Source organism: Podarcis filfolensis (assembly GCF_964270895.1).
Source record: "Podarcis filfolensis genome assembly, chromosome: 2".
NCBI classification, from domain to species: Eukaryota; Metazoa; Chordata; class Lepidosauria; order Squamata; family Lacertidae; genus Podarcis; species Podarcis filfolensis.
Window position 1 is genome coordinate 117,677,911 of NC_139605.1, and position 24,001 is coordinate 117,701,911.

At 48.2% G+C, this 24,001-nt stretch overlaps 1 protein-coding gene across 2 annotated transcripts in view; it reads right to left on the reverse strand.

Annotated features, from left to right (window-relative positions):
- Nucleotides 1-10,413, reverse strand: part of POU6F1 (POU class 6 homeobox 1) — a 41,813-nt gene extending 31,400 nt beyond the window's left edge. The window contains exon 1 of one of the 2 annotated variants that reach the window (XM_083599260.1): nt 9,943-10,413. The gene's annotated coding sequence lies outside the window, so the exon portion shown is untranslated. Of the gene's footprint in view, nt 1-8,733; nt 8,913-9,942 lie in introns of those variants that run through there. The other variant, XM_083599261.1, reaches the window with a different exon arrangement.
- Between the last annotated feature and the right edge of the window lie 13,588 nt (nt 10,414-24,001).

Genomic DNA, 24,001 nt, shown 5'->3' on the forward strand with positions numbered 1-24,001 from the left:
ATAGCATAAATCACATTGGAATAGAAGATGAATGAACCCATGATACTTTGGATCACATTATCAAGTCTTGTAAAAGCATGCCAGAATGGACATGGGGTGGGGCAGATTAGGTACCTGGCTCTGTCACAGGATCTGTTTCCTGTGCCCAAAATTTTGTTAGCTGGTTATTGCTGATGCAGAGTTTTAGGTTGGGTGCTGTCTGGAAGCAACTACAAGCCAGTGACTTCCAAGGCCTGTGACAGGGAAGTGCCATTGTCCAGGACGGGCTCTAGAATCCTGATGATATGTCTGAGTGGTTTCAGCTGAGAAATAAGTGACAGCAAGCGGTGGCCTGTCATTTTCTCTTCTAAGCCTGCCCTGTAGATTGTTCCTGGGTACCATTCTGGCCTTGTTGATGCATTATTTTACTTCATTGTGTGGGTATCGTAGTCTCAAATGTCTGATGAAATTCTTAAGTAGTCTGTCTGATGACCCTGAACAGATGTAGTTGTATCATAGGGCTTAGCTGTAGACAATGGACTCATGGTATGTCCTGGGTGGAAGCTGGAAGCATGAAAGCACATTTAGCAACCAACACTTCCTATGAAACATGGTTCTAATGTGTCCATTGTGCAGTTGTACAGTAGTATACAAAAATATACCTCTTGCATAGATTGTAGGCTAACGTTGATAGTGGACTGGCAAGTTACTGGGCTGCATCCAACTAAGTTCTACTCAAACCCATGGAAATTAATGGACCTAAGTTAGACAATTCTATTATTTTATGTCCATTCATTTCAATAGGCCTACTCTGAGGATAATGAACACTGGAACAACCCACTGAAGTGGCAAGTACGTACTGTCCATGAGTCCGTATGACAAAGATGCCATCAGCGTATTTCACGTAGAAGAGAGGCTTTTGGGAATAGGAGTTGAGAAAGCATTGTTTTAAGTGAGTCATCAAGATGCTAGCACACTGTGGAGCCAAGCAGGTACTCATGCCAGCACCATCAATCTGAATACACATGTTCTCCTCAAAGCGTTAGTAATTATGGGTAAGTAGAAAGCGGCCAACTTTGGTAGCCATATAGTTCCATCTTTGTGGAGGAGGATTCTGGTGTAAAGGGTGGTCTCAATGCAAATGCCAACTAGGGTGGAGATTGTCAAAAGATTGCCATTTTCTCAGAAAGTCGGTGGAGTTGATGTGCCTATTTGGGCCATATGAACTTCAGAACTGGACTATGAATTAATGGTGCTCAGCATATAAGGAATACAAACTGGAACACATTATATGAAAATAGGTTCCAATGAACTGGGAATTACAGCTGTACTATGCGGTTGTTAACCGCCCTGAAACTGGTGGTAGAGGAAGAATACAAACTGGCTTAAAATAATTCTGTAACATAGGGGTTGGGAATCAGATGTTGTTGGAATACAACTCCCATGATCCCTGGCTATTGGTTGAGGCTCTTGGGAGTTGAAATCAAACAACACCCGGAGAGCCACAAGTCGCTCCTCCCTGTTTTGATTCTTGCGTAGTATTGTTTAATAAAAGAGCAGAATTCCATTATTTCTGTTGTAAAATAATGTAAAAGGGGGGGAGCAAAGTGTAGTCATTTACCCGGCTTCTGTCTTTCAGCAAGGCAGAAAGCACTGGCATAAAATTTCAAGTGTCTTTACAGATTTATTTTTCACTTCTCAGCAGATGCCTACTGCACAAGAGTGGTTAAAAGAGTGGAATGGGACACATTTGCAATGGTAATTTTATGAAAAGGCACCTGTTTCGTTCTGATTATTTCAGGCGCAACAATGTTAGTTCACTTTTGCAGCAAAACGTGAAAAAGTAGTGTTGAGATAAAAGCTATTTCTTGATCTCTGGAGGCAAGGGGAAACAGAGGGGGGTGGGGGAGAGAGAGAATGCTCCCAGCACAGAATGGAAGACAACATGTTAATATATCATAAAATTAAATGAGGGTAATATATTCACTTTCCAGGCTACAGGAGGGAGAAGGTGGAGCTTAGTGTGCCATCAATGATTAAAAGGTTTTGAATGTCAGTATGCAAATGTGCTGCAACTTTCATTTCCTCCCATGTAAATGATCGAAATGTTTCTGAAGTGAAATCTTGTTCCATTTAATGGTGTTTTGAATATGCATTTTTCCAAAGGCATACAAACACAAGGCTCACAGGACCCCTTCTCCTTTACAAAGGCATATAGATCAGAGAATAACTACACCAAGTCTTAGTTTTCTGTACAACTAGCTTTTAAAAGTTAACCCTACTGACACAGGAGTTGATTTTAGATAGCAATCTTGCCCCACGGGAGTGAGCAGAATATAAAAGGGGTGTGTAGCCGCTGATCCTGTCCAACAGAGAATAAACATCCCATTGTGAAGAAGGCCTAATCTCAGCACCAAAGACAGTTACAGTGCCAGAGCTCAAGGCAGAAGGGCCGTTTCCCACCCTTCAAAGCTGAACTCTTCCCTCCCAACTCCTCCCTTTGCCTCACTAATAACATATTTTAAAGGATGCAAGAGTTTACTTTTGAGCTTCTGCTGCTACTAGTGGAAAGGGAGACAGCTGGATCGGTTAGTTCAAAAATGAATCCAGACGTCTTTACGTATTATCCACAGAAGAACCTCCCCAAACTGGAAGTGGATGTTTATTTATTTCATTTGAATCCTGCCTTATCTCCAAAGAGCTGAAGGCAATTAACATACTAGCGCCCCCCCCCACCATTTTATCCTTACAACAATCCTGTGAAGTAGGTTAATGACTGGCCCAAGGTCACCAGCGAGTTTCATTGTTCTGGGGATCTGAACTGAGGTCTCCCCTGCCATCAGCATCAGAACACCAAGTGCCCTGGGCAGGGATGGGCACAATCATCTTCCATCACCCTGTGATGTGTTTGCATGGCACAAACACTTCCATTAAAAGATTGGTGTTGGTGATCTGACACTAACTAAAAGTGAAACAAAAGAAGTGCCATGGTCAGATCACTTCCTGGTGCAACTGGACTTCTCCGCGACCCTTCCCCTCTGCAGGGAGGTGGGACCGATTCGGATGGTCCGCCCCCGCCACTTAATGGATCCAAATGGTTTCCAGAGAGTGGTAGGGGATGCTTTATCCCATGTTGATGGCCTTTCAGCTGATTCCCTGGTGGCCCGCTGGAATGTGGAGTTAACCAGGGCTATTGACTATTTGGCTCTGAAGCGCCCTCTCCGATTGCATGGAGCCCAGACAGCCCCGTGGTTTTCCACGGATCTGAGGGCAATGAAACAATCGTTGAGACTGCTAGAGCGCCGGTGGCGGATGACCCATTCTGAAGCTGACCGGACACAGGTTAGAGCTCAATGTTGAACCTACCAAGTGGCGATAGCGACGGCGAAGAAGACTTTCTTCACCGCCTCTATTGCATGTGCAGAAAACAGCAGCAGGAGACTTTTTCAGGTGGTCCGCAATTTAGCGGAACCACCTGCTACATCGGGGCCCAGTACGGGCCACATGATCTCCTGCAATGATTTTGCAAAGTTTTTTGCAGATAAAGTCACTCAGATTCGGGAAGAGGTAGACGCCACCGTGGGAGCAGGGCCGGGGCGGGAGAGTGCTAGAGTCCTGTCTAGTCAAATGCATGGGATCAATTCCAATCTGTTACCTCTGATGATGTGGACAGGCTGCTTGGACGAATGAAACCAACCACCTGTCTCCTTGATCCTTGCCCATCCTGGCTTATAAAAGCTAGCCGGGAAGGGCTGGGCGATGGGCTTCGTGGGGTGGTGAATGCTTCCCTCTGTGAGGGAGCCTTCCCAGACCCGCTAAAAGAGGCGGTTATTAAACCGCTTCTTAAAAAACCATCTTTAGATGCGGCCACGATGGCCAAGTATCGCCCAGTCTCAAATCTTCCATTCTTGGGCAAGGTGATTGAGCGAGTGGTTGCTGAACGACTTTATGCACGCCTGGAAGAAGCGGACCATTTGGATCCCTTCCAGTCGGGATTCAGGCCTCATCACGGGACTGAAACTGCCTTGGTCGCACTGGTTGATGATCTCCGGTGGGCTAGGGACAAAGGTGAGAGCTGTTTCCTAGTTCTGCTGGATCTCTCAGCGGCGTTTGATACCATCACCCGTAACATCCTTCTGGACCGTCTTGAGGGGCTGGGAGCTGGGGGCACTGTCATACAGTGGTTCCGCTCCTTCCTCCTGGGCTGTGTTCAGAAAGTGGTGGTGGGGGATGAGTGTTCAGACCCCTGGGCTCTCACTTGTGGGGTGCCTCAGGGTTCTGTCCTCTCCCCCATGCTTTTCAACATCTACATGCAGCCGCTGGGAGAGATCATCAGGGGGTTTGGGCTGGGTGTTCATCAGTATGTGGATGATACCCAGCTCTACCTCTCTTTCAAATCAGAACCAGTGAAGGCGGTGTCGGTCCTGTGTGAGTGTCTGGAGGTGGTTGGAGGATGGATGGCGGCTAACAGATTGAGACTGAATCCTGACAAGACAGAAGTACTGTTTTTGGGGGACAGGAGGCGGGCAGGTGTGGAGGATTCCCTGGTCCTGAATGGGGTAACTGTGCCCCTGAAGGACCAGGTGCGCAGCCTGGGAGTCATTTTGGACTCACAGCTGTCCATGGAGGCACAGGTTAAATCCGTGTCCAGGGCAGCTGTGTACCAGCTCCATCTGGTACGCAGGCTGAGACCCTATCTGCCTGCGGACTGCCTCGCCAGAGTGGTGCATGCTCTGGTTATCTCCCGCTTGGACTACTGCAATGCGCTCTACGTGGGGCTACCTTTGAAGGTGACCCGGAAACTACAACTAATCCAGAACGCAGCAGCGACTGGTGACTGGGAGCGGCCGCCGAGACCATATAACACCGGTCTTGAAAGACCTACATTGGCTCCCAGTACGTTTCCGAGCACAATTCAAAGTGTTGGTGCTGACCTTTAAAGCCCTAAACGGCCTCAATCCAGTATACCTGAAGGAGCGTCTCCACCCCCATCGTTCTACCCGGACACTGAGGTCCAGCACCGAGGGCCTTCTGGCGGTTCCCTCACTGCGAGAAGCCAAGTTACAGGGAACCAGGCAGAGGGCCTTCTCGGTAGTGGCACCCTCCCTGTGGAACGCCCTCCCATCAGATGTCAAAGAGAACAACTACTACCAGACTTTTAGAAGACATCTGAAGGCAGCCCTGTTTAGGGATGCTTTTAATGTTTGATGTATCACAGTATTTTAATATTCTTTTGGAAGCCGCCCAAAGTGGCTGGGGAGGCCCAGCCAGATGGGCGGGGTATAAATAATAAATTATTATTATTATTATTATTATTTATATTCAGACAGGCAACAGTATTGTAATGGAATGTAGACCGAATAGCTGCCGGAAGAGATGGGCACGCAGTAAAGTACGCACCTCACAAAACGTAGTCCTTCACTACACCATCACAAAGGTGCCAAATGAGGCTTGTAAAGGTAAAGGACCCCTAAGAGTTAAGTCCAGTCGCGAACGACTCTGGGGTTGCGGTGCTCATCTCGCTTCACTGGCCGAGGGAGCCAATGTTTGTCCGCAGACAGTTTTTCCGCTTCATATGACCAGCATGACTAAGCCGCTTCTGGCGAAATCAGAGCAGCGCACGGAAACACCATTTACCTTTCCCGCTGGAGTGGTACCTATTTATCTACTTGCACTTTGACGTGCTTTCGAACTGCTAGGTTGGCAGGATCTGAGACAGAGCAATGGGAGCTCACCCTGTCTTGGGGATTCAAACCACCGACTTTCTGACCGGCAAGCCCTAGGCTCAGTGGTTTATACCACAGCGCCACCCGCGTAGCTAATGGGACAATTAAAAGGCAACATAGATAGACAGACAGACAGACACACACACACACACACACACCCCTACGGTTGTGCACATAGGCTTGAGGAAAGCTGCAGCGCTGCCTACCCAACAAAAGCAGAAGTTTTTGCTTACCTCTCAGTATTTGTTACATGCTGTGATGGCCTGGGAATCCAATTCAGAGGCTGAACCGGAGGAATCCCAGCCTGCACAGGAGTCCCCGCCTCCTGGGCCGGCTGAACTGGGGCAGGGCCTTGATTCTGAAGCGCCTGCACCTGTGCCGGATCCTCAGGAGCAGGCACCAGGTGAATCCACTCTGGCTCCGGAGGTGGTTGAGGACTCAGTGCCTACAGGTGAGTCTCCCCCTGGGTCCAGTAACCCTTCAGCCTCTCCTGAACTGCAGAGGCTCAGGGCAGAGAGGCGAAGGGAACTGGTTTCTCCCAGGAGGAGTGCTCGCCTTAAGGCCAGGAGAGGCGGGTCTCCTGGGGGCCGGGGCCGCCCCTGGCCTCAGAGAAGATAAAGGCCAGTCAGCCCGGTCCCAGGTTGCGGGAGCAACCTCGTTGAAGAGCTGTTTCGGCCAGCACCCTGTCCTGTTCCTCGAGAGTTCCTGTCTTTGCCCTGCTCCTCGCCCTGGAGGACCGTCTGCTGACCCTCGACTCAGGTCCTGGACCTCGCCCCACGGTAACCTCCCCCTGGGACCAGCACACATACACAAACCAAACTGTGGGCAGTTTAGAGGTTCTGCCTTACACTGATCCATTTAGCTCAGTAAAGTCTGTAGATAATTGGAATGATGACACTTGGCTTCAAATCACTACTCAGCCATGAGACAGTCAGTTGAAGTTCCCTGAATTTTTAACCTAAACTTTTGGGTTTAGGCAAGAGGAACATGTGTGCCTCCCTGAGCTCCTTGGAACTGCAGGATGAAAATGTTATTTAGGAATACACTGGGCAATGATTATCCAAGTCTCACACAGCAGACCCTTGCGGCTGCATTACCTAACATCCTTTTAAAGCTTTTCCCATCTATGCAGTGTCTTGAGCTAAACCCCAGCAGTGTCAGGGGCTAAACTTCAGTCATAATACCTACATGTAAAGCATATCTTCTTTTTTGTACTTTTTTTTCTATGTGATTTTTTTTTATTTTGTAAACTTATGTTTTTGTAAAATCTTAATAAATATTTTTTTTTAAAAAAAAGCATATGCTCATCTGGTAGTCACTTCCAAATCCATGTACACGTGACCAAAATAACCACAACCACCAAACACTAGGTCAAATACAACCGGTGGCCTGCACACTTTAACAGTGCACACATCTTTGCCTACATAGAGGTCATATTTGAGCCACAGTTGAATCAACCTTTATATAAAAAGACACACAAGCAGCGGTTGCCATAGCCAACTGTTTTATTAGCCTCGAGGCATATTCAGCCCCATTGCGCAGCAAAGATAGGAATTATTTCTTTCTTTTTACAAGGCCCCCTCGCTTCCTATCAGTGTTGAGACCTCAGTTGGTAGAGCTGTGTCCCATTTCACATTGCAAGCAGAGGCTGACATGTCTGAAAACACCGTCATAATTCTCACCTCTGGCATTTAGTTTTCAATGTGGAGATTATTTCTCTTTTTAAGTACAAAGGAACATTAATTAAAGACGGCCCACACTTGTGTGGTTTGAAATGGTACAGCTCAGAGACAGCTTTGCAACCTCAGTGTGAACTAGTCCTTGGTTTGGCCAGTCCTGCTTGTGAGATTTTGGTTAGCCACTGTGGGAACAGGATGCTGGACTAGATAAGCCTTTGGTCTGACCCATCAGAACTCTTCTGCTGTTCTTATGTTCAATCTGCAGAAAAATTTGTAAAAGTGGAGAAAGAGGAGGAGAGAGGAAGTACCAAAGGTCAAGCTGTCCTTAATGTCCTCTGACCTTCACTCTCCAGCCCTTATTCCTTGAAATGAGGGGTGTGTATGAGAGATGTGGTGTGTGTTAGAGATCCATGATCAGATCTTGTTGTACTTAAAAGAGTGAGAGAGACTTAAAAGCAGCCATGGAGGAAGGGGCCAAATTGAAAGGAATCCAGTGTTGGGAGAGGGTTGAGATCTAAGCCTTCATTTCTCCAGTTTCAACAAGTTACACTGAAGCTACCATTAGCCGTTCAACTGGGAGAGGAAGTTGGGGAGAATATTATTATTATTAGTAGTAGTAGTAGTAGTAGTAGTAGTACACTACCTTTCAGTGGAACATCACGGGGTGGTTCACATCAGAAAAATACAGAACGAGAACACAAAATACATTTAAAAAACCCCAAACCAATAACTCCCCTTCCACACATTTAAAAAGCCATAGCATGTTAATCAGCCAAAGACCTGGTTATAGAGAAATGTTTTTGCCTTGTGCCTACAGATATGTAACAAAGGCGCCAGATGAGCCTCCATAGGGAGAGCATCCCACAAACGGGGAGCCACCACAGAAAAGGCCCCTTCTCGTGTTGCCACCCTCCGGGCATCTCATGGAGGAGGCACACGAAGAAGGGCCTCAGGTGACGATCGCAGGTCGGTTTATTTGGCGGTCTGAGGTATTCCAATCCTCAGCCATTTGAGTCTTTATAGGTCAAGACCAGCACTTTGAACTGGGACCCCAAACTAACTGGCAGTCAGGGCATTATATGCTCAACCTGCCTTGCCCCATAAGCAACCTGGGCTGCCAAATTCTGCATTTCCAGTGGTCAGGTTAAAAGGGAAAGTATCCACTTCTTTTGAAGCCCAACAAAACAACGGAGAGTCCCGCTTGGCCTGTGGTAGCAAGGAAGCCATGCCCGACCTTGCTGGCTCTACATAGAAAAATATGCTGCCCTTCCCACCTCACCCTATTTTGGCCGCCTTGTTGACAAACTCCGCCGCCCGCCAGGTGCGCCTTCCTTGCTTATAAGACCCACCCAGATACCTGCCGCGTCGGAGGGCGACATTTCGTGAAGTCCTGAGGAAGCTCCGAAAGTGCCGCCCGGCTTCGCTACGCCCCGGACTCGACGCCGGCCGCTCCCTCCGGCGCCCTCGCCTTCCTCGGGCATCCGGGGCTGAGCTCCGGCGGGGCCGAGAGGCTCCGGGGCTCACGCCAAACGCTGCCCGGCTCCCTCTTTCCGTTCCCCGCTCGCGCCCAACTGCCCGCGGCGCCTCCGAAGCCGAGCGCCCCGCTTCTCCCCGGGGGGGCGGGTTCAGCCCCGCACCGGGAGCCTCTTGCCTCGCGGGCCGCCCCACACGGCCCCGGGACCCCCTTTCCCGGCGAGCCCCTCAGGCTCCCTTTCCTCGTGCCCAGCCCCAGCTTCAGAGGGGGCGCCCTCGGCACCCTCCTCGAGTCCCCCTTCCTCTCCCCTCACAGCCCACCCCACACCGCAGGGGGTGCTCCCTCCGACTCCTTCGCGTGGGGACCCAGCACCCCACTGCCCCCCAAGCCAGGCCCCCTCTTTCCCCACGCAGCCTCGCCCTCCTTCGCCCTCCCCTCTCATTCACTTAGGATGCTGTCCGTTCATTAAGTTTGCATTCCGCCCTTGGCCCGAGCAGGGCGGTTGGCAGCACGGAAATGCCAAATAGACCCCCTTCGCCCTCTGCCTCCCTCTCTAACCCATTTCTCGGCAACGGCCCCTTTGCTCCTCGCCGCCGGCTTCTGCCGAGCAGGGCTCCAAGCCTCCAGGAGAGCCGCCTCATCATTATTATTATTGCTATTATTATTATTATTATTCCCCCCCCCCGCTTTTTCTTCCCTACCAATTCCCCCTGCCACCCTGCCCATTTCCTAGCCAGCCTTTCGCTCTCCTCGTGCAGTCCGGATCCTCCCCCACCCCACCCACCGACACCCCCCCCCCGCCGCAAAAAACCGATCCCTCTACATCCTTTTCGATGGAGGGCCCCCCCAAAAGCAGATCGGTGGGGCTGCCCCCCAGTCCTGCCTGCGCCCCCCCGCCCTCTGCGCGCCCAGGGCTGCCTCGCCGTCCCCGGCGTCTCCCCCGCGCTCCGGCCCCTGTTTTCCTCTCTCTTTATCATAAATATATAAATTATGCTAATTAAGACCATTGCATATTCACCGAACCGGGTCCCCCCCGCCCCCCACCCCCAGCACCGGCCCCGCCGCCGCCCCCCACCCCACTCACCGCTGCGCAGCCGGGAGGGACCCGCTCGCCCCCTGCCCGGGCCGGGGCTCCTCCGAGCCGATCTTTCCCCCTCCTCGTCTTCTTTTCTCTCTCTCTCTCTCTTTCTTTTTTTCCCGGGGAATAATTAAAAATTCATCTCACAGCAGCGGGAGCGAAAGGCGCTGCTCGCACACGCACAAAAAGAGGAGGGGGGAGGCAGCGCCCCCCACCCCCAGGGCCCGGCCGGGCTCAAGCCCTCCTGCAAGCGCAGCCCCCGAGGTTTTGCACCGGGCCTGCCCCCCCGCCGCAGCCGCCCGAGCCCCTGCCCCGCCTGGGGGGAGAACGAGGGGGCAGATTTCGGCGCTGGGGGTTTTTTAGCTGCTGCGTCATGAACATAATTTATGCAAAGGCCTTTGCCGCATCCTGCACAGCCCGCGGGAGGACGCTAGGGGGAGCCGGGGAGCCCCCTCCCTCCCCGAGGCCCCGCCCCGTTTCCCCTCCCCCCCCCCAACAAGGTCCAAAGTGCTTTCTCGTTGCAAAAACTAGGAGGTGCGTGCACGGGGTGGGAGGGGATGAAACCGAGGAATGCCCCAACGACTCCTTTGCCGGGGTCGAAGCATCCTTCGCAGCCGGGTTTAGTTCCCCATGACCTGCAAAATGCTTCTGGAGCATAGCTGTCAACTTACAGATTTGAAAATAAGGGACCAGCAGCCTCGAAAATAAGGGATCAGCCCCCAAAAGGGATTTTGCCAAGCTTATACATAAATCTGGCACTGATGAAGCCATGCTGCTTTTGCTGCGACTGACTGTGTTTTGCAGGGGGTTGGACTAGATGATCCGAAGGGTCTACAACTCCCAGACAAAACTGATGAACGACGTCGAGATGGCAAAGCTTACAGGCAGAATTAGAAACCAGGAAGAGGACCTGGGGAGAATGGGGAAAGTTTATAATTTATTTGAAAAGCTGTTGTCAAGAGTTACATACATTGGTAGGACTGACAGAAAACTTGTAGTAAAAATTTGAACTATGGGTGGACAAATGATTTATAAAAATAGAGTTATGAAAGGGATGCAGAGGGGGAAATCACTACATTAAGATGCTGCACTGGTTAGAGGGTATGCTAAGCAGCACGTTGGGGCTGCCATCGTCCTGGCATGAGGAGTTCCATAGGCCCTTTCCCGCCCGAGAGAGAGGGAGGGAGGGAGACTCTCGCCCACGCCGCCCGAGAGCCTGGCATGAGGCAGTTGCGGTGCTGCAGCAGCCCTGAAGTGCCGCCCTTCTGCGTCCCTCCCCATCTCCTCCTCTTCCACCTCCCTCAGGCTGCTTCCTCAGCCGCCGCCGCCTCCAGCTTCCCCTGGCAGCGTGGCGGAAGTCTCGCAAGAGAGGGGCTGCCGGCCCGCCGCCACCCGTCTCCTCACAACGCGCCCCTGAGGGGGAAAAGGGAGAGACGGAGACGTGGCAGCTTGTGCGCGTGCTCTCTCTCACGGCGGAGGATCCCGAGCCGCTGCTTGCCTCCCAAGCCGGGCGAGCATGAAACCCGGGAAATTTAATGGACATCATCAATAAGGGACAGCAGCAGGACACGGCGCTAGGATAAGGGGGTTTCCCGCCAAATAAGGGACGGTTGACAGCTATGTTCTGGAGAAACGTCTGGGGGATTTTTATTATTTTAAAAAAAGGTCGAATGCATTCCAGCAGATCGTGGGAGAGAGAGAAGTGCAGTTTGGCAGCCTGTGATTGCCTGGGAATTCTGCACACATTGACTTAGGAGTAAGTCCTCCCCATTGCACAAACAGGACTTCCTTCTGAGTAGATATACTTGAATAAAATATTGTGGGGTCCCAGGTAAGCCCCACCCTTCATAATCGATCAGATGATGCAGTGCACACACTAGTTGAATGGGAATGCCTATCAACCTGGGGGTGGCTCGGCCCCCTCAAATGTTTTATTGTGGGGGCCGAAAGCCCCCATGGCCCCTAGGAGTTGGCTCCTATGATATGCATAAAATCGTGTTTCCTCTTGTGAAAGGAGGAAAGTATTTATTTCACTGCAGCAGTTTCACTCTAGATTTTGATTGTGACACCGAGAGGAGCTGGGCAACAAAAGTCTGCACTTGTGGCTCCTTCAGCAGAAAGGTCAGTGGAACGATGTGCTTCATACATAAATAAAAATTTAACAAATGTCAGCAAAGAAACAGATTAACTTTTTTTAAAAAAAAAAAACAAACCAACCCTACAAATTGCCAGTCTACTCTACTCTTGGGGTGTTTATTCTTGGGATGTCAACTTTTTGGTGGGGGGCGGAATTCTCCAATCTTTCATTGGTTCCAAAATATTTATCAATACGGTCTACCAATTTTTTTAAAACAACACATTAGGGATCAGTAGGAAGGGGGCTGAAAATAAAACTGCCAGTATCACAATGCTGCTATACAAATTTATGGCGTGACCATACTTGGTATACAGTCTACAGTTCTGGTCATCACAACTCAAAAATGACACAAAGGCTCAGAAATGGGCAACCAAACATATCAAAGGGCTGGAGCAACTTCCCTATGAGGATAGGTTACAACATTCGGATTTCATAAACAGGAAAGTAAGTGAGGACAACACAAAGGTGTATAAGCTTATGCATGGTTTAGAGTAGACATGGGCAAACTCGGCCCTCCAGATGTTTTGGGACTACAACTCCCATTATCCCTGACCACTGGTCCTGTTAGCTAGGGATGATGGGAGCTGTAGTCCCAAAACATCTGGAGGGCCGAGTTTGGGGATGGCTGGTTTAGAATGCTGTAAAAATATCTGCCTGGTTTAGAGAAAGTGCACAGGGAGGCGTTTCCCCACCCTCCACCTTTTCATAATACAGTGGTACCTCGGGTTAAGTACTTAATTCGTTCTGGAGGTCCGTTCTTAACCTGAAACTGCTCACCACTTTAGCTAATGGGGCCTCCTGCTACCGCCGCATCGCCAGAGCACGATTTCTGTTCTCATCCTGAAGCAAAGTTCTTAACCTGAGGTAATATTTCTGGGTTAGCAGAGTCTGTAACCTGAAGCATATGCAACCTGAAGTGTATGTAACCCGAGGTACCACTCTACTAGATTGGTGCCATCCAATGAAGCTGAACGTTTGGAAGTTTCAGGACAGAAAAACTAAAATACTTCTTCACACAGCACATAGTTAAGCTATAGAATTTGCTCTGGAGGATAAAGTACTGACCTTGGTACAGGCAGAATGCTTCTGAATGCCAGTTTCTGGAAACTGCAAGGAGGAAGAGTTCCCTGGGAATATGGCAAGGAAGGCCCTGCACATCCACAGGAGGGAGTGCTTTTCATTTTGTATTTGATGTTGTGCTTTGTGTTACCTAAGCGAGCCATTCCCAGTACGATAGTGAAATATAGTCGGAGTCGAGAGTGGATTTCATGTTCTTTATTCAGCTCATAGTGGTGAGGAGGAATTGAAGTTCCCCCAGAATGTCTGCTTTATATACATTATTTACACAATGGGCCCCTCGTGTTTGGCTAATTCCGGGATTCACCTGTAGGCCAATCAGGTTGCGGATTCACTTCCACCTGGAGCTGGATTGGGTGGCTCTTGTGGACCAATCACATTGCTGCATTCTGGATCCTATTGTTCTAGAACCAATCAGACTGCTGTATTTTGGATCCTATTCAACTCAGTGCATAACAGATAGAAAGCAAGCTTGACCAGTGAGCCATTTCCCATGAGGTCTAAAGGTAAAGGTAAAGGTCCAGTGACTGTTAGGTCCAGTCACGGATGACTCTGGGGTTGCGGTACTCATCTCGCTTTATTGGCCGAGGGAGCCGGCGTACAGCTTCCGGGTCATGTGGCCAGCATGACTAAGCCACTTCTGGCAAACCAGAGCAGTGCACGGAAACGCCGTTTACCTTCCCGCCAGAGCGGTACCTATTTATCTACTTGCACTTTGACGTGCTTTCGAACTGCTAGGTTGGCAGGAGCAGGGACCAAGCAACGGGAGCTCACCCCGTCACGGGGATTCGAACCACCGACCTTCTGATCGGCAAGCCTTAGGCTCTGTGTTTTAGACCACAGCGCCACCCGCGTCCCATTTCCATGAGGTCTAGCCGAATATAAAAGGAATAGGCTAGTGGTCTGACTGAGCATAATGCCATCTAGCTCAGCATCACCTAAATACTAATACTAAATACTAAATATGCCCTGACTGGCAACAGCTCTCCATGGTTTCAAATGGGGTTTCACCAGGCCTACCTGGAAATGGCAGCCATTGAACCAGCAACCTTGTATATGCAAAACATGTGCTTCGCCCCAAGCTACCACCCACGTTCCATGTCATATTTCACAAATGACATCCGCAATGTACATTCACCTTCCCAACCTCTATAACTCATAGCACACTTTTGGATGTAATGAATTGCCAATTACCATCCACTTCTTCAACCCAATTAACCTGTGTCACATTTAGAGAAGAACACAAAGCGCTTCTCCAGGTATATGAATGGAGACACTCTGGATGGTCATTGCGTGAAACATTTTAATCCACGGCCTTCAGAAATGCAGTCAGGCTCCCCACGCATAGCTACTTGTAGTCTTAAGGTGAAACTGATGAACTTACTCTCCTCACATAAGCATCTGCTTCAATGCCTGCTTGGTGAATTCTTGTCTGAATCGGGTTCCAAGAAGCAAGTATCATTACTGTACAGATGCATGCTAGCATATACTGGAGTCAATGATTCTTCAACATCAGCTTCGTTGGACTGGCCATGTTGTGCGGATGCTTGATTATTCTCTTCCAAAGCAACTAATCTATTCCGAACTTAAAAATGGAAAGCGTAATGCTGGTGGTCAACAAAAGAGGTTTAAAACTGTCTCAAGGCAAATCTTTAAAAATGTAGTATAAACACTGACAACTGGGAAACACTGGCCTGCGAGCGCTCCAGTTGGAAAACAGCCTTTACCAAAGGTGCCATAGGCTTTGAAGACACTCGAACTCAGGACGCAAGGGGGAAATGTGCTAGGAGGAAGGCACGCTTGGTAAATCCACACCATGATCAACTCCCACCTGGAAACCAATGTCCCCACTGTGGAAAGACTTGTGGATTCAGAATTGGCCTCCACAGTCACTTACGGACTCACTGTTAAAACCGTGTTTATGGAAGACAATCTTTCTCAGCTACGAGTGATCGCTAAAGAATAAGAAGAATACTGGAGTCAACACTGTCAACGTTTTAATTAACAACTGCATCCATTATGATAAAATATCTTTGCACTTGTACAGCTGGTTTTCTGAGACATCGTATTGCTGTTCGGCCGAGAACCTAGTTTGCATGTGCTAATGCTATATGATGATTATGAATATTTAAATACTTCCATCTTGTTGGATTTCAGACTCATTTACATACATTGGCATACCATTATTATAATAGATTCAGGAAAACAGAGCACATTAATTTTTAACTCATCTCAGAGACCAGCAGAATTCCTTTTTCAGCCACCACTCAATTTTTCTTCCTTAGCAAATAGCTCAGGGGGTGGGAAAGCAGGGGGAATTATACTAAAATTAATAGCTGAAAGAAATGAAGCTCCCCCCACATGATTGCTATCAGATACTTTCTGTATAAATCCTCTGTGTGCCTCATTATTCCGCTGTTGATTACTCTATATTCCAACTTTTAAATTTCCTCCTTCTTCTTTGTTTTCCACACATGAAATTAATTTCCTTTCTCTGGGTTAAAGCCACATTTGTTTCATTTTCTGCTGTAAATGTCATTCTTTACAGAAGCGGTTTTTCAAACATAATACTGTACACACACCCATTTTAAAAACATCCTAATGCGATTATCAACGCACACATCATGCAAATGCACACTAACCTCTATGATCATAACTCAATTTGCATTAAGACACATTTTCATTTAAGCGCTATTACACAAATATTTTAATAATTTTGTGTAGGAAAGCACACATAAAAAAACAGGTTTTTAAAAATTTTAAATCATGGCTAAACTGGAAAAGTAATATTGCAGGTTTGAAGGTATTGTAGAGATAGGCTCACCTGCCCAATATGTTGCTGCACATGCCAAAACCTCTCAGAAAGGACAGAAGGATTGTACAGCTGTCCTGGGTTTTGAAAAGTCAATTTTCTTGCTGTCAATTTCCCCCCTCCCCCCGCCCCCCGCCCCCCGTCTCCAATCCATTCAAACTTTCACCTTGAGCAGTATGAATGGTTTCTCACAAGCATCCAGAGCATGAAACTCCCAGCCCTTGTCCATAATAGAAGCAAGGGAACGAAAAGTAAGAAAGAAAAAGATTGCTTTGATCCCATGACAGGGCCTTTTCAGTGGTGGCTCCCTGTTTGTGGAATGCCCTGTCTAGTGAGATGCATTTGTGACCCCTCACTACTGACTTTCAGGAAAAAATAAAATAAAACATTCCTGTTTACCCAGGAATGGAAAACACTGACCCTGACAACCCTGAGATTGCTGGCTGATACTGTAATGTTTTTAGCTGTTTCTACAACGTTTTAGCTGTTTCTTAAGAATTTTAAACTGTTTTTAGCTGTCATTAAAAAAGAAAGAAAAAGTTTTATCATTGCTGTTTCTGCTGCCCTGGGCTGCTTTGGGAGGAAGGTTGGGCTGTTAATGGAAATAAAAATAATATAGTAATAATAATAAGTAATAAGTAATAAAAAGGAGGATCTCTAAGCTGACAGACATTTGATAAGCTGCAGCTGATACTTCCCTTCCCTTCCCTGAGGAAACTTCTTTTTTTAACTTTTTTATTCAAAATTAAAATAAAACATATTATCCAGAAACATAACATCCTTATTCCCCCCCATTTTTCCTCTCCCCCCCCACCCTCCCACACAACCCCCCCCCCGGCTTCGAACTGCTAGGTTGACAGGAGCAGGGACCGAGCAACAGGAATTCACCCCATCATGGGGATTCGAACCGCTGACCTTCCGATCGGCAAGCCCTAGGCTCAGTGGTTTAGACCACAGCGCCACCCGCTTTACTTATTTACTCTTTACTTATTTAAGTGGCTCTGGGTTTCTCTGAAAGAAAGGGTAGACTTCACAGGCACCCCTTCGCTTGGGTGAAGCTGCGTTGTCAAATAACCAAAACTTCGGAGTGTGCAGAAGGGGTGTTGCTTCAGAAAAGGATGACATTGTTAAGATACCTCAGGGTATGTTTTGTGTGAGGGCCATCTCCAAGTTACAGGGCCCTCTAATGAAGTCTCCGGCAGTGGGATCCTCACCTTCCACCACCTGTGTGCCCAGGGAAGGGCCATAGCTCACTGGTGGGACATCTGCTTTGCATGCAGAACGTCCCAGGTTCAGCTCTGGCATTCTCAGGTACACATAGGAGAGAGCCCCATCCGAAATCTCAGAGAGCTACTGCCTGTGTAGACCACTATTCTTCAGTCTTGGGTCCCCAGGTGTTGGTGAACTACAACTCCCACCATCCCAGACCATTGGCTAAACTGGTTGGGGAAGATGGGAGTTGTAATCTAAGATCATCTGGGAACCTATAGTATAATAATAATAATAATAATAATAATAATAATAATAATAATAATTTATTATTTATACCCCGTCCATCTGGCTGGGCTTCCCCAGCCACTCTGGGCCACTTCCAAAAAATATTAAAATACTATAATACATCAAACATTAAAAGCTTCCCTAAACAGGGCTGCTTTCAGATGTCTTCTAAAAGTCTGGTAGTTGTTGTTCTCTTTGACATCTGGTGGGAAGGCGTTCCACAGGGAGGGCGCCGCTACTGAGAAGGCCCTCTGCCTGGTTCCCTGTAACTTGGCTTCTCGCAGTGAGGGAACCGCCAGAAGGCCCTCGGAGCTGGACCTCAGTGTCCGGGTAGAACGATGGGGGTGGAGACGCTCCTTCAGATATACTGGACCAAGGCCGTTTAGGGCTTTAAAGGTCAGCACCAACACTTTGTATTGTGCTCAGAAACGTACTGGGAGCCAATGTAGGTCTTTCAAGACCGGTGTTATATGGTCTCTGCGGCCGCCCCCAGTCACCAGTCTAGCTGCCGCGTTCTGGATTAGTTGTAGTTTCCAGGTCACCTTCAAAGGTAGCCCCACGTAGAGCGCATTGCAGTAGTCCAAGCGGGAGATAACCAGAGCATGCACCACTCTGGCGAGGCAGTCCGCAGGCAGATAGGGTCTCAGCCTGCGTAACAGGTGGAGCTGGTAAACAGCTGCCCTGGACACAGAATTGACCTGTGCCTCCATAGACAGCTGTGAGTCCAAAATGACTCCCAGGCTGCACACCTGGTCCTTCAGGGGCACAGTTACCCCATTCAGGACCAGGAAATCCTCCACACCTGCCCGCCTCCTGTCCCCCAAAAACAGTACATCTGTCTTTTCAGGATTCAACCTCAATCTGTTAGCCACCATCCAACCTCCAACCGCCTCCATGCACTCACACAGGACCTTCACCGCCTTCACTAGTTGAAGAACGCTGTTGTAGAGACAATCCTGAGCTGGATGGACCAATGGTCTGACTCGGTGTAAGCAATTTCCTGTGTCCCTCCTCCCCATTTTCTCATGTGCTTACCTGGCTACAGTGGCTTGGGTGCGGGTAGACACCTCTCAGGAGTGAGCTAGCAATAAATCGCATGGAGCAAATGAAGTTAACTCTTTATTAGAGGAAGCAGGATCTGCTCAGGAGTGCCAGGCCTAATGAGCACAGCAACTCTTTATCAGTAGGTCTTGTCCTTATGAGGCAGTTGTGGAGACTGAAGGTCCCCACCTTCCCAAAGCTGCCTAAGTCTACTCCTCTCCCAGGTCTTTCCCAAGCAATCTGAGACTACATTGGCCTGCTTGCCTTTGCTTCTCCCACTTCATACCTCTCCTGGTCCTGGGAGACCAGTGAGGAGGGGAGCTTATCGCAATAGGATTGCTTCTTCACCAGCCTGACTCATCTCTCTCCCTTGGCCTCCCTCCTCTCCAGCTCCTGCTTCTGGACTGCTCTCTGCCACAGACTCTCCCTGCTCACTAAACCCTGTCACCCCTTCAGTTTGTGACACCTCATCCTCCCAGTCTTCTCCCTCTTTTCCTTCTGAACACTCAGTTCTTGTCCCACCACTGCTCCCCGGGCTTTGAGCCTTCTTTCCTTGGTGGTTCCCCAGCTGGTGCCTCCCACCGCTTCTTTGTATCCAGCCAGTCCATGACACCACCTCCTATCTTATGTGTTATGTACTTGAGTTCTTACCCTGGGCCAGCAGGGGGATACTGTAGATAGTTTCACTCAGGTCCGCATATGCAAATAGGGAATTGAAAGTGACGTTCAGTGATTGGATAGTTACAGAAAGTTGTTACTGTTGCTTTGTAGTTGAGCTCTATATAAGCAGGTTGGCTGAACCCTTCAGTTCAGTTCTGTTCTGGCCTGTGAATAAACAAGAGCTGTCTGAAGAATCGCTGTCGTCTGATATGTTCACCCACAACTTAACATTATGCTCCCATTGTGTCTGGAGCAATGCTATATACCGTATTTTTTGCTCCATAAGACACACGTTTTCCCTCCTAAAAAGTAAGGGGAAATGTGTGTGCGTCTTATGGAGCGAATGCAGGGGGGCAGGCAGGAAAAGCCTCCAAGAGCCACACACAAGCTCCGCGCGGCTCTTGCGGGCTTTTCCCCAGGAGGGAGAAATGACTGATGTGGCCAGTCAGTCCCTTCTCCCTCCTTGTATAAAAGCCCGCAGGAGCCGCGCGCTCCTTAAAGGGTGCGCGGCTCCTGTGGGCTTTTGCGGGGGTATTGCCATAGCTGCGCGCAGCCCCTCCGGCCAGGAGAGGCTGCGCGCGGCTATAGGAGAAGCCGAGACAGTGAGCGGGATGGATCCCGCTCGCTGTCTTGGCTTCTTTGCTCTTTGGGGCTGGGGGGGGGGACCCGGGCTTCCCCCGGCAGCCACAGAAGCTCTGGGAGAAGCTTCTTGAATTCCCGCTCTAAAAAGTAGGTCCGCCTTATGGTCCGATGCCCCTTATGGATCGAAAAATACGGTAGGTCTCTCTGGGACAACGGCAGAAGTTTTAAATGGTGGGCAGCCTCCTTTCTGTTGCCACCAACACCAGAGAAACCGGGACCTGGGGGAACCAGATAGGTCAGAACATCGGCACCGGGAGACCTTGCTGGGGTTCTTGGGCCCCAGTGGCTGTCCAAGGGTGCCCAAGGGTGCTGAGGGCTGCCATTGGCCCTCTTCATACATACATTTCCCATATATCGCTCAGCTTGGTTATTTCCAGGCAGCTTTGCCAATCTGCCAGCTCTGTAGCAACAGGGGTCTCTGGCAACCTGGCTCCTGCTTTCACACTGTTAACGTGGACAGCCTAAGAGACTCCCCCACCTCCTGCAATCCTGACTTTACTCTTAAGTTTATCCAGACCTCTTTCTCAACCTTTTTCAAGGAAAATGAAGAATATTTTATGCCCATGAATTATTTAAGCTTCATGCCTGCATAATAGCCTGATATGCATATTCAGCAATACCCTGTGCGCACACGAGAAGTAAACTTGGACAGCCAGTAAATGTGATTTGTAGCTCAAATGGCTTAAGGACTTAGTCTTGATGGAGACTTTCTTCAAACCCAGGGAAGTTTGTGCACAAGGCGACCATGTGGGGGTTTGTGTGGACCGCACTTCCTGAAACAGGTACAATATTCTCCCAGGCATCTTACATTTGGTCTGGCTTGAGAAGGGTGTTTGGGGTCTGCTTTATCGTATAACCCAGCAGACATCTGATTAATAATGCAGTTCATTAAAAAAGAAGAAGAAGTTCATTTATACAGCCCTCATGGGAAAATTCAGGGAATGGCAAGGATGAGTTATTCCGCTAGCTGTGTCAAAGGCAAACACCTGCACTCTCCAAACTGTGAAACTACACTAAACTCAGTTCCAACTACAGTGGTACTTCGGGTTACATACACTTCAGGTTACAGACGCTTCAGGTTACAGACTCCGCTAACCCAGAAGTAGTACCTCAGGTTAAGAACTTTGCTTCAGGATGAGAACAGAAATCGTGCTCCGGTGGTGCGGTGGCAGCAGGAGGCCCCATTAGCTAAAGTGGTGCTTCAGGTTAAGAACAGTTTCAGGTTAAAAACGGACTTCCGGAACGAATTAAGTACTTAACCCGAGGTACCACTGTATGGGGATGCATACAAGGGGGCAGACAACCTCACTCTTGTGACACAAACTGCTCAGGTTCGGATCCATAGCTGTCAACTTTCAGATTTGAAAATAAGGGATCAGCAGCCTCGAAAATAAGGGATCAGCAGCCTCACCTGTCCCAGGGGCAGTCTATGGGATATCTAACAATCCGGGATAGCAGCGGGAAGCGGCGCTGGAATAAGGGAATTTCCCACAAAAAAGGGAAGGTTGACAGCTACGTTCGGATCAGCTTCACGCTTTCCCCCTTCATTTACTCAGATTTTGTTGTAAAATCAGAACTCCTCCCACCTTGAGTGCAGAAGTTACATGTGAGTAAAGTAACATACTGGCTTGCTCTTATTACATCGAGTTTAGCCCTTGATACCATGCTCTGATACGGACTGCCAATGTGCCAGCCTGCCTTTACACATACAGCTTGATCCTTGCCATAGTTACACAGAATGACGCATGGATGGTCCTGTATAAACGCACCACTGACCTAAACTCTTGATCCATGACAGTAAAAATGGATTGCATGTTTTTTCAAGAATTCAAACGGCGTCTTCAAATGTCTGCATCTATTGCTGCTTCATTTCATCATTGCAGATCCCTGAAATGAGAGCCTGGGTCACAAATGCAAAACCCAGGCTTATGCTGGCAGAAAGAAAACTCGTTACAGCCATCTGCTGGATGATGGGGGCTAATAATAATAATCATCGCTAAGATGAATTGGATTTTTTAAAAAAGATTTTTTAACAAAAACAGGTTTAAAGGGCTGAAATAGGAGGGTTAGACTGAAGATTTGCAATCTGGTTTCCACAGTATGGATAGATGGGGTCAGAAATGTGAAAGAAAATCTTGCAGACAGGAAACTACCAAAATAGAAATTTCTACATACACCAGCCTGCACATAGGAAAAAAGGAAAAAAGAAAGCAGACAAGGATACGACACTCTCTTCTTTGCTATGACAACATCCAAGAAGATAAGCTTTAAAATAACTAACATAACCTAAAGCTGATGGTGAAATAACTAACAAAGCATTAGCTTGATGCTAATGAGCGGAGCTCTTTGACTGGTGCAAGTTTAACAGCCTTAAGGCTTAATTAAACTTAAAACATATTTGCAAGTTATCTGTTCCTTCTACTGATCTCTTATGCATGAATTTGGACATCAGTTATTTTTCTAACCACAGCTCCTTAGCAGAGAAAAGTAACTCCTGGGAGATTAAAAGATGTTCCCATTGTTGGTTGCATATATATATATATATATATATATATAGAGAGAGAGAGAGAGAGAGAGAGAGAAAGGGAATAAAACTCCTGGATGCAAAGATCCTGGTTTGGAGCAAGTACTCTTTAGTGAACCCCCTCCAGCAGACATTTAAAACCAAAGAAGAAACCAAAACCAAAAGAAACATGCAGCAAAATAAAATGTGGAAATATAGTCTGTTAGCCCTTTAAAGTGAATCCCAAAAATGTCTCTTTAAAAGTTTCTTTGCAGAGTCTCCCTCTTCCTCCAGCGTAGGAAAAACAGCATGTTTTGTAAGTTTAAAATGGTTTACTTACAAACTCTCAAAGTCAGATTTGTGTGCTTCAGAATTTATGTGCACAGGCAGTAAAACTTGGCTTAGTTACAAAGTGGTGAAAGTCCCTAAATTATTGATAAATAGAAAATCGAGAGTGGCTTGTGAGAGCCATGTGGTCTGAGGCAGCAGCTCAGAACTCCTCACATGCCAGATCCACACGTAGACTGGAGGAGAACAAAGGCTTACCTAGTTCTTCCGAAGGTGAGGAAAGTGGCCTGGCAGGACAGCTTACTCTATTGTATTAACCTCTTCATGCATTAATTAGACTTAAGCATGTTGGTTACAGTATATGAGACTGGTTGTCTCATAAAGGTAAAGGTAAAGGGGACCCCTGACCATTAGGTCCAGTCGTGGCTGACTCTGGGGTTGCGGCACTCATTTTGCTTTATTGGCCGAGGGAGCCAGCGTACAGCTTCCAGGTCATGTGGCCAGCATGATTAAGCCGCTTCTGGCGAACCAGAGCAGCGCACGGAAACGCCGTTTACCTTCCCGCCAGAGCGGTACCTATTTATCTACTTGCACTTTGACATGCTTTCGAACTGCTAGGTTGGCAGGAGCAGGGACCGAGCAACGGGAGCTCACCCCGTCGCGGGGCTTCGAACCGTTGACCTTCTGATCGGCAAGTCCTAGGCTCTGTGGTTTAACCCACAGCGCCACCCGCGTCCCATACCCCTCATACTCATACCCCTAATATTTAAGTCCCTGGAGAATGTGTGCAGCTCTCAGTGAAACCAGTATGAAATGGTTTATTTTTGGGAAACAAATCTTTGTTCAGATATGAAACTCACTGGGGTGGTCCTCAGCAAGCCAATCTCTTTCAGCTGGATCTGCCTTGCAGGGCTGCCCTGGGAATGAAATGCTGCAATGAGCTCTATGATGGAAGGGTAGGAAACAAATGTAGCTACTGTAATACATAAAACGGCTTTCTAATGCCTAAAATTTAAAATGGAGCATCTATTAGCCCTAGCCACACTCCTCATAGTTGGCATCAGGAAGGAAAATAAATGGCCAGAAATATGTTACCTGTGGTTTGTATAAAAGCTAGCCATAATAATAATAATAATAATAATAATAATAATAATAATAATAATTTATTATTTATGCCCAGCCATCTGGCTGGGTTTCCCTAGCCACTCTGGGCAGCTTCCAACAAAACACTAAAATACAATAACCTATTAAACATTAAAAGCTTCCCTAAACAGGGCTGCCTTCAGATGTCTTCTAAAAGTTTGGTAGTTATTTTTCTCTTTGACATCTGGTGGGTGGGCATTCCACAGGGTGGGTGCCACTACCGAGAAGGCCCTCTGCCTGGTTCCCTGTAACTTGGTTTCTTGCA